Source organism: Condylura cristata, unplaced genomic scaffold (assembly GCF_000260355.1).
Source record: "Condylura cristata isolate star-nosed mole 26May11 unplaced genomic scaffold, ConCri1.0 scaffold00011, whole genome shotgun sequence".
Taxonomy (NCBI): Eukaryota; Metazoa; Chordata; class Mammalia; order Eulipotyphla; family Talpidae; genus Condylura; species Condylura cristata.
In genome coordinates this window covers 15,110,155-15,118,902 of record NW_004567112.1, presented here as the reverse complement: position 1 = coordinate 15,118,902, position 8,748 = coordinate 15,110,155, and the positions used below count along the sequence as shown (strand labels likewise).

Sequence of the window (8,748 nt, the reverse complement as noted above, 5' to 3'; positions counted from 1 at the left end):
GATAGCACACACCCTTAAACCACTCATCTGTGGTTGGCTCTGAGCCATAACTTGGCTGTTGAATATAATACTGTGTTGACATAAGAGGTCACATGTCTCTCTCCCTTCCAACCAACAGTAGGATCAAAGAGTGAAAACATTTTGTGGGCCCAGACCTTGTGTCTCTACCCACTGTCCCTGCTGGGTAAGTCTTCTGGGATAGGGTGCTGGGCACCCAGCTAGGCCAGAGAGAGCAGTAACGGCACCCGGGACCCAGGAGTTTCTCTGGATGGGGGCACGCACACTCCCCCTCCACAGTCCTCACACACTTGCTCACGCTCATGAGCACAGCCAGTCCACCTGCAGCCTCATGGGGCAGTCAAGTTTCATCAGCTCTTGCAAATCGGCGCCTCAGGCTGTGCTTGCTGTGTGGGGAGGACCTGTGTGTCTATCCTGCTTGCTTGTCTTTTGCAAACACCAGGGAGGATGCTAGTATAAGTGGGCATGCACTTAGCTGTGCCCCAGCCCTGCCCTGAGGGGCTCGTGGGGCCTTGGAGCAGAGGGGCCTGGGTGTGGGTATCTGTGCACTCGACAGCTTCTTCACCTGACCTGTTTATTTGCAGAGGACTTGCCAGTGTCTCTCTTCCAGGGAAGGGGTGGGCAGGGGAACAGTCACAGCCTCTATTAAATATTTAGGGATTAATTGCTCAATTGCTCATATCGACTGAGGCCTGCCTCCATTTGCACAGGATGTTCAAAATCTAATTTTGCTGCTCATTGAAAATTGGCAGAGGTATAAGTAACTGGGGTGTCTCTGATAGATGAGACCATGGCTGTTCCCACTCATGTGGGACTCCCAGAGAATCAACCTTAGAGGCTTCCCCTTGGGGTACAGTTCCAGTGATGCGGTGTTGATCCTTTAAGCTGAGCTCCAGTGCTGTCTGCTTGATGCAAACTGGAACAAGCTGAAACTCCTGTCCTTGCTCTTGGAAGCAGCTCTAGCTGGCAGCTTGTGTTTGGGGAAAGGTCTGACTAGCTTAACCAGCGGGCCCCGGCTGGGTGCTTAATGCTTGGGCCCCGCACTCACCCTCTCTGCCCGTTCTTGGGGTGGCTGTAACCAAGCGCTACAGACTGGGCTGCTTAAAGCAGCAGAAGTTTATCCTCCCAATCCGGAGGCCAGGCACTGAAGCCAAGGTATTTTTAGGGCCACGCCCCCACCCCTCCCAGGGTCTGGAGAGGTGCAGCTGGCCCCTGCAGCCCCTGGGGCCTGTCAACATCCCGTGGCTTCATCTCTCCAGCCTCTGCTTACCCCTTCATATGGCCTTCTCCTGTCTTGTCATCTCCTGTCCTATCTTCTCCTCTGCTGTCCTTTCCTGTCCTCTCCTGTCCTGTCCTCCCTGTATTCCCCTTTTCTTTACCTTACAAGGACTGTTGCCATAGATTTAGGACCCACCAAGAGATGATCTCATCTGAAGATTCCTAATTTAATTACATCTGCGAGGACACTTTTTGCAAGTAAGGTCCCATCTCAGGTTCTGAAGGTTAGGATGTGACACCCTTGGGGGAGGTCACCATTCAACCCACTTCACTCCCTCAGTCTCCCCGAGTATCAGTGGGGCTCTACAGCACCTCCTTTTGCTCACAGCAGGTTTCTTGCTGTCCCTCAAACTCACCAGGCTCTACTCTCAGGCTCCTTCTTTCCTGAGTGCCCCTCTCCCAGGGGTGGGGTCTCCTCGCTTCCTTCCCTTCTTCGTTCACCTGATCAGTGAGACTTTTCCCCAATTCCACATCGCTTAGCTGGAATTTCCCCCTTAGTACTTCTCACTCTCAGACATGCTAGATATTAAAGCACTGATTTATTTATTGTCTACCTACACTCACTGATCGCTCAGCTTGCAAAGGAAGGGATTCCCCTTTCCACCCACCCCACTCCCCCTTTTAATTTACTGCTGTGTCCTCAGCACCTAGATCAGCACCTGGCATATGGGAAATACTTAGTGTTTGCTCAATGAGTAAATGAATGGATGGATTGCAAAGACTCAATGAAATAAAAGTACAAATACTTTGGACAGTAACTCATGTGGGTGTGATCTCTTAATTGCGATATTGAAGGATTGTTTCAATACTGTGTGTTTGGACAGTTATCAGTCTCCTATTGATTTTATTAGTGAGAATCCATCAATGCAGGGGTCCTTGTGGTGGGAAGTGTATGTCACCAAGGGGATGTGTTCTGTGATGGCAGGGATTGGAGGGCAAGAAAAGGATTTGAATTGGGGGGCGGGGCACTTAGAATAGTTACCCCTGCAAAGATAGCCCTTTGTAGATAATATTTTCTGAGCTGAGTGTTGGATTATTGAGTGGGTGCAACTTGGCAAGTATAAAGTGGGCAAAATGGCCTCAGCACAGGGAGAAGGCCAGGCCAGGCTGGACCGCAGGAGGAAGGGGGGAGCAGGATCAGAGGGAGCAGCTGGGTGCTGGGCCCGGGTTCTTGTGGACACCGAGGTTTGCTGAGGGAGACCATCTCAAGGGGGTTACATAGAGTGTAGTTTATTGATAGCAGATTAACAGATTCCATATGGTGTGACCTTTCGGGGATTTGAAAAGCTGGCAGATTTGATGGGTTTTTCCTTCTGGCCAATTGCTGTATGTGAATATATTTTTGTGGCATGGTGTGGAGGACTCACAGATGTGACAAAGCCCAGCTTAGGAACCCCTGGAGAGAGTGTGATTGATGAAAGGCACTGCTCTTAAAGCTTCTGGGAATTTTCCAGCTGTCTGGGACCTCACAGGTTGTCTTCTCATGTTTTCTTGTCTCCCCAATTTATCCCTTAAAGACCTGTGTCTTCCCCTTTCTCTATCCCTCCATCCTCACGCTTGTAACACATGTTACAACTGGAGTCTAGAATGCTCTGATTTTCCTTGCTGATCCGGTGTGTGGGGAAAGGAAACCAAATTAAACATGCACACTCTCACTGTCATGATTGGGCCATGCATGCTTCACCAAGTTGAAATTTAATTTGGTGATTCTTCTGCAATTTTCTGTACAACAGAGAAGCCTAGAGCTGCAGCTGTCGGGATGAGATGACACTTCCTTCCAGGTTACGGTGTGATATAATTATTTGACTCACTGTGTTAATAACTCAGAGGCCATCTACTTCTAGATAGACAGACTATTTACCGTACTCAGCAGGGGGACTGGGTCACCTGTCCTTGTGACATTCATTCTGGATCCCCTGGTGTTCTTCGGAGATGGTCAAAGCTTTTTCTCTACCAACACAAGGGTGGCTGTGTACCACCTGTTGGCATCTCTTAAAGAACAATTTGGCATGCAGAATTTCAAACTTAGGGAATTATTACGTTGGGGACTGACTTTTTTTATGTAAAGACCCAGGACTTCATTATACATATGTCCAGCTCATATTGAGTCTGTCCTGAGCAGTCAAGAGTGATCCTGGAGTCCAATTCTATGAGATTTCATGCAAGTCTGAGCCCGGGAGGAGAGCTGACTCCAGGCCAGGAGGCTCGGCATCATTCAGTTTCTTCCTTGTCAAAGGAATTAAGAGTGAAGGCCCTGCGAGTGCCAGGTTCAAGTTCATCAGGCCGCCTTGAACAAATTTCTGCACTTCTCTGTGCCTCCCATTCTTTATCTGTACAGCGAGGATAATGCTAGTACCTACTTCAGAGTGGTGGTAAGTTTCCAACAAAATGACATTGTGATCTTAGAGAAGTACCTGGCACATATTGGCCACACTGGGAAGATGCTCACGGAGACCTTGTCATCATGAGGAAATCTCCAGTGACTAAGCTGCTTCTCCATGCCAGTTCTTTGTGCTATTAGCCTGTTGCAGCCTTTACAGTAAACTTGAGATTTGGGGTATCACTGGCCCCATTTGCAGCTAATAAGTGGATCCAGGCCTAAACCTGTGTTCACTTTATTTACCCTCTGTGCTGGATCTGATGTTTTCTTGGGAAAACGGGTAGGAACACCTCCAGAATAAGAAGTTTTTGTGCCTAGAGAATGCGATGACCTGGAAACCGAGAGAGGGAGGACATTCTGGAGTGGGGCAGTTGCTGCAGTGATCTGATTGGGCTGGGGCTTCACCTTCTAGACTAAAATATCCCTGGTGCAGCTGAGACAGATGCTATCTAGTCCAGTACCCTGCGATTAGAAATATGCTTGAGCCACAGACACAGTTTCTAGTTTGCCAGTAGCCAGTAATGGGAAAAGAAACAGATGAAATTGATTTTATTTATACTTTTTCTTTGACCAAGCCATATAAAGCCATCTGTTTTATCAAAAGACAAAAGATGAGTAATTTGGTTTTTTTTTTTTTTTTTGCTTTACTTTCTCGGCCACCTGTTTTTGAAAGAACTTAGTCAATAATATTATGATACTTGGAATATGAGCAGCATTGAACAGCTGAACTAGTCCCTGTTGCAACTCTGCCTACCTAACACAGAGAGGGGGAAGCGACTCTCCTCGGAAATAGAGGGGGTGTCGCCTGGCCTTTCAGGTCTCCTAGCTGTCACTTGGTAATTCTGAAATTGTCATAGCTCTTGGCCCTTGAGTCAAAGAATATTGAGGCTAGAAATAATGACAGAATCTCTTTTCCTCGAGCCACAAAAGCTTTGTCATTTCAGAGCTAAGGGCTTGATCTCAGGAGGAGGAAGAAGCATTCCCTGAGTTTCCTGGGTCCTAAGTCTGAGACTAGGGGCCCCTTCTGACTCCCAGCAGAAGCCTGTGACTGGAGAGAGGTCATTTCACATTTCCTCCATCCCTGCCCCTATAGGTCTTTCTGACTTGGGGTGCAGGGATCATGGTCTTGAAGGCAGGGCCACTGTCTTTCTTGTTTCCATGACAATAGCACGTTCCCAAGCTCTGGTGCCATCTCCAAGCCCCTGCACACAGCATATCTCACCTGGTGGCATTTGTGGCCCTGGATATGGAAGCGAGGTTGCTCCTTTTCTCTGGAAATGGGAGCTGTGAAAAGCTCAGTTCATCCATTGCTCACGGTTTTTGATCTTTGGTTTTGAATGTAAGTCACAGTAAGGACCTGTGTTTCTCATTGACAGATCACTCCCTCCGCTCAGTTCTGATACATTAACACTTGGACTGATAAATGAACACATTAGAGGGCCTCCCTGGAGGCACTAGGGGTTAAGTCTCAGCACTATGAAGCTATGTGCAGCCACTGCAAGCGTGAGTTCGATCCCTGGCCAGGGCGCTGACCCACACAGTGCAGCAGAACTCTCCAGTCCTGCCTGCTGCTCCCCTCAGCTGTGTATTTCAGTCATACAACTGTTCTCCCCACTGTGTCTTTGGTGAATCCTCTTTCACCCCACACCTCTGGCCTGTACTCCAGCTCTTGTATGCATAAATCAGTAAAATAACATTTTTAAAACAAACACAGTAATGAGCGACTCAAAGATTTTTTTGAAGATCCTGGTTTTGGAGGGCGGTGAATTAGCAGATACCTCTCCACCTTCCACCTTCTATCTAGGCACAAGGCTCCAGCAAGGCGCCTGCTCGGTCAGTTCCAATCCAGTGTGCAGTCCCAAAGGAATTTCCTCCTGGAATTCCTGGATCTCAGTCCAAACTGAAATAGCCTCTTTCATGAGAAATGCACATTGGAGTTCAAAGACTTATTACCCCATAAACATAAAATGCTCTAACAATATTTTTATCGATTACATATTAAGATGATGGCTCTGTATGACTAGGATAAAGAAAATGCCAGATGCATGCGCCATAGTATCCATAAAGGGAGCCAGGGAGCCTTTGTAAAGATTGGGCCCCCCGGGCTCTCTCTGGTGGCACAAGGGGTTAAAGCACCACATTATGAAGATCTCCGAAGCCACTGCAGCATGATTTCAATCCCTGGCTAGGGAGCTGATTCACATGGCATGGCAGACGTCTCCTGACCCGCCCACTGCTCCCCTCAGCAGTGTATTTCAGTCCATCTGCCTGTTCTGCTCCCCACTCTGTCTCTGGTGAATCCTCTCACCCACCACACCTCTGGCCTCTACCCCAGTTCTGTAAGCATAAATAAATAAATCTTTAAAAAAAAAGAAAAAAAAAAAGATTGGTCTCCCAAATGGCAACTTCGTTGTGTTCTTCTCCTGCTTTGCTTCATTCTCCCCTAGCCCTGCAGTGTGGGGGGATTCTGCTCTTTGAGAAGCAACTAGACAGCTTGGCTTCTCCTGTATGGCTGCCCTCAGGGCCTGCAGAACAAGGGGCGTCAGGTGGAGGGGTTCCTGCTCTGGGTCTGTATGGAGTTATACCCCTCTGCATACTGTCCCTGAACCCCTCCCTGGATGGCGGCCCCTCGACAGCTCCCTGCTAATGTCCTCCCAGCCTCTAATGTCCTCCCGTGAGCCTCTCAAGAGCAGGCATGAGATGCCTTTCTTGCTTCTGGATCTACACTGCATAGCACTTAGGCACCAGTAAGTAAGGGTGCGGAGCTGCACTGCAGTTCCCCACAGCCCAAACCAACCCTAGAACCAGCACTGAGTTGGGCTTTCGCCTTTCCTGTATTGAGTTGTCTCGTCTTCCTGCCCTCGGCAATCCTGTGGCTTTCATCTGGTGTGCAAGCTGTTGTCTGCATCACTATTTCCTCCCCTAATTGTTCTGTCAGTGACCTTTCTTGGGGAAGCCGCTTTTTTTTTTTTTTTTAAATAGAAAATGGAGACCTTTTGGATTTATTAATTTTTTGTTTGCCAAGAAAACCCTGATAATAATTGCTAAGACTTCGCAGAAGTTATTAGTTTACAAATTTTAATGGCATTCATGATTTATTTATGTGCTTCCCTCCCTCTGCAGCTGCTCACACCAATTCCTTAGTGGAATTCCTGCAGAATCTGAGTGAATTAGTGGAAACAAAACTGTAGATTAGAATGACTTTTTTTTTTTTTTGGCTAGGTTGTTAATTAAAAGCTTTCCATCCTATTCGCTAGGCTCTAAATATGTGAATTCTTGAACGCTGGGCTGATCAAAGCTATGAAATCTTTCCGCAAGAAGGGGGGGCTTTTTCTATTTGCTTTAAGTGGTAATAAATCTGGTGTAAACTTCTGAATGGGTCACAGAGCATGCAATTGAACAGATATTAATTGAGTGCCTGCTATGTTAGCAGCCCTGTGCTCCTTGCTGTGAGATTCAGAGTAAGTATGTCCTGAATGCGCTCCTCCAGGAACGGCAGGTCTGGGAGAGTGATGAGGTGAATGCACATAGGAGACAGCATGAGACTTTGCAAGAATATCTACATGTTTCCAAAGTGCCGCACTTTTTGGGATCGTGGCCCTGCTGTGGAAATGCTTGTATTTTTATTATCACCTATCTCATCCCGCAAAGGATGCAGAGGCTTCCAGGGATGCCTTAGAGATCAGCTGAGCACATGGATCTTGTTTAACTGCTTAATATAAAGCATCTTTTTTCTTCATTAGGGTGTGAATCTCACATGTGGAATGATCACTTCGTATACTCTTAGTTCCCATAGTTCTCAGAAACACCTGGTAACAGGTGGGACTGGGCATGTGTAGTGGTTATGGGAGTGGAGCCTGCATTCGAGTAGTGCGATTGTGAATCCCAGCTCTTAACGGCTGCTTAATGGCTGCAGTGGTTTAAGTTTTCTAAACCTCAGTTTCCTCACTTTCTGTCATCCCATTATATAATGGGATGACAGAAAGACTCATCCCACAGAAATGTTGCAAGGATTATGTGAGCTGATGCATGGAATGGCAAAGGCCTGCAATCTAGTTACTGCTTGATATGATAATTATTGCTCATAGGCTCACATATTCTTTTTTTTTTAAGATTTATTTATTTGTGCATACAGAACTGGGGTGCAGGCCAGAGGTACAGGTGTGGTGAGAGGATTCACCAGAGACAGAGTGGGACACAGAACAGGCAGATCGACAAAGTATTCTGCTGAGGGGAGCAGTGGGCAGGTCACGAGAGGTCTGCTGTGCCATGTGGATCACCTCCGGGGCAGGCTGGGATTGAACTCATGCTGAATTGGCTTTCGATTCTTAGTGCTGTGCTTTAACCTGCTGCACCACCAGGGAGGGCCCTGCTCACATATTCTTAACCCAGCAGCTCCTGTCAGGCTCCAGATGACAGCTGCTGGGATAACCTAAGGGGTGTGGAATGCATCTGGTCTGGGATGCTTAGCACATCATGCCTGGCTGTGATACCTTCCTATTGTAGAACATTCTGCAGTTTTCTCCTTTAGATACTCATCTGTGCCTGACAACAGGGAGAGGTTAATTGATACCCGAGCTTTTCTACAGCATATGATGATGATTTGGGGAGCAGGATCAAAAGCACAGTCTTATCTATTATTCCCCAAACTTATTTTTGAGCTAACTCATTTGCTGTTCATTAATTTATTTTTTATTATTTTTTAAAAGATTGATTTATTTATGCATACAGAACTGGGGTACAGGCCAAGCAGAATAGGCTGACTGCCAAAGTACACTGCTGAGGGGAGCAGTGAGTGGGTCAGGAGAGGTCTGATGCGCCGCCATATGGGTCACCTCCAGGGCAGGGATCGAATTCATGCTGAAGTGACTTTAGCTTCTTAATGTTGTTCTTCAATAGCACCAGCAGGGAGGGCCACACTAGTTTATTTTATTTATTTTTTAAAGATTTATTTATTTGTACATACAGAACTGGGGTACAGGCCAGAGGCTCAGGGGCGTTGAGAGGCTTCACCAGAGACAGAGTGGGGAACAGAACAGGAAGATTGACAAAGTACACTGCTGAGGGGAACA

General features: G+C 47.2%; 1 protein-coding gene across 1 annotated transcript in view; it reads left to right on the top strand.

Annotated features, from left to right (window-relative positions):
• The window catches only part of SORCS3 (sortilin-related VPS10 domain containing receptor 3), a 503,865-nt gene that overhangs the window by 160,676 nt on the left and 334,441 nt on the right, over positions 1-8,748 (top strand). The window lies entirely within an intron of this gene.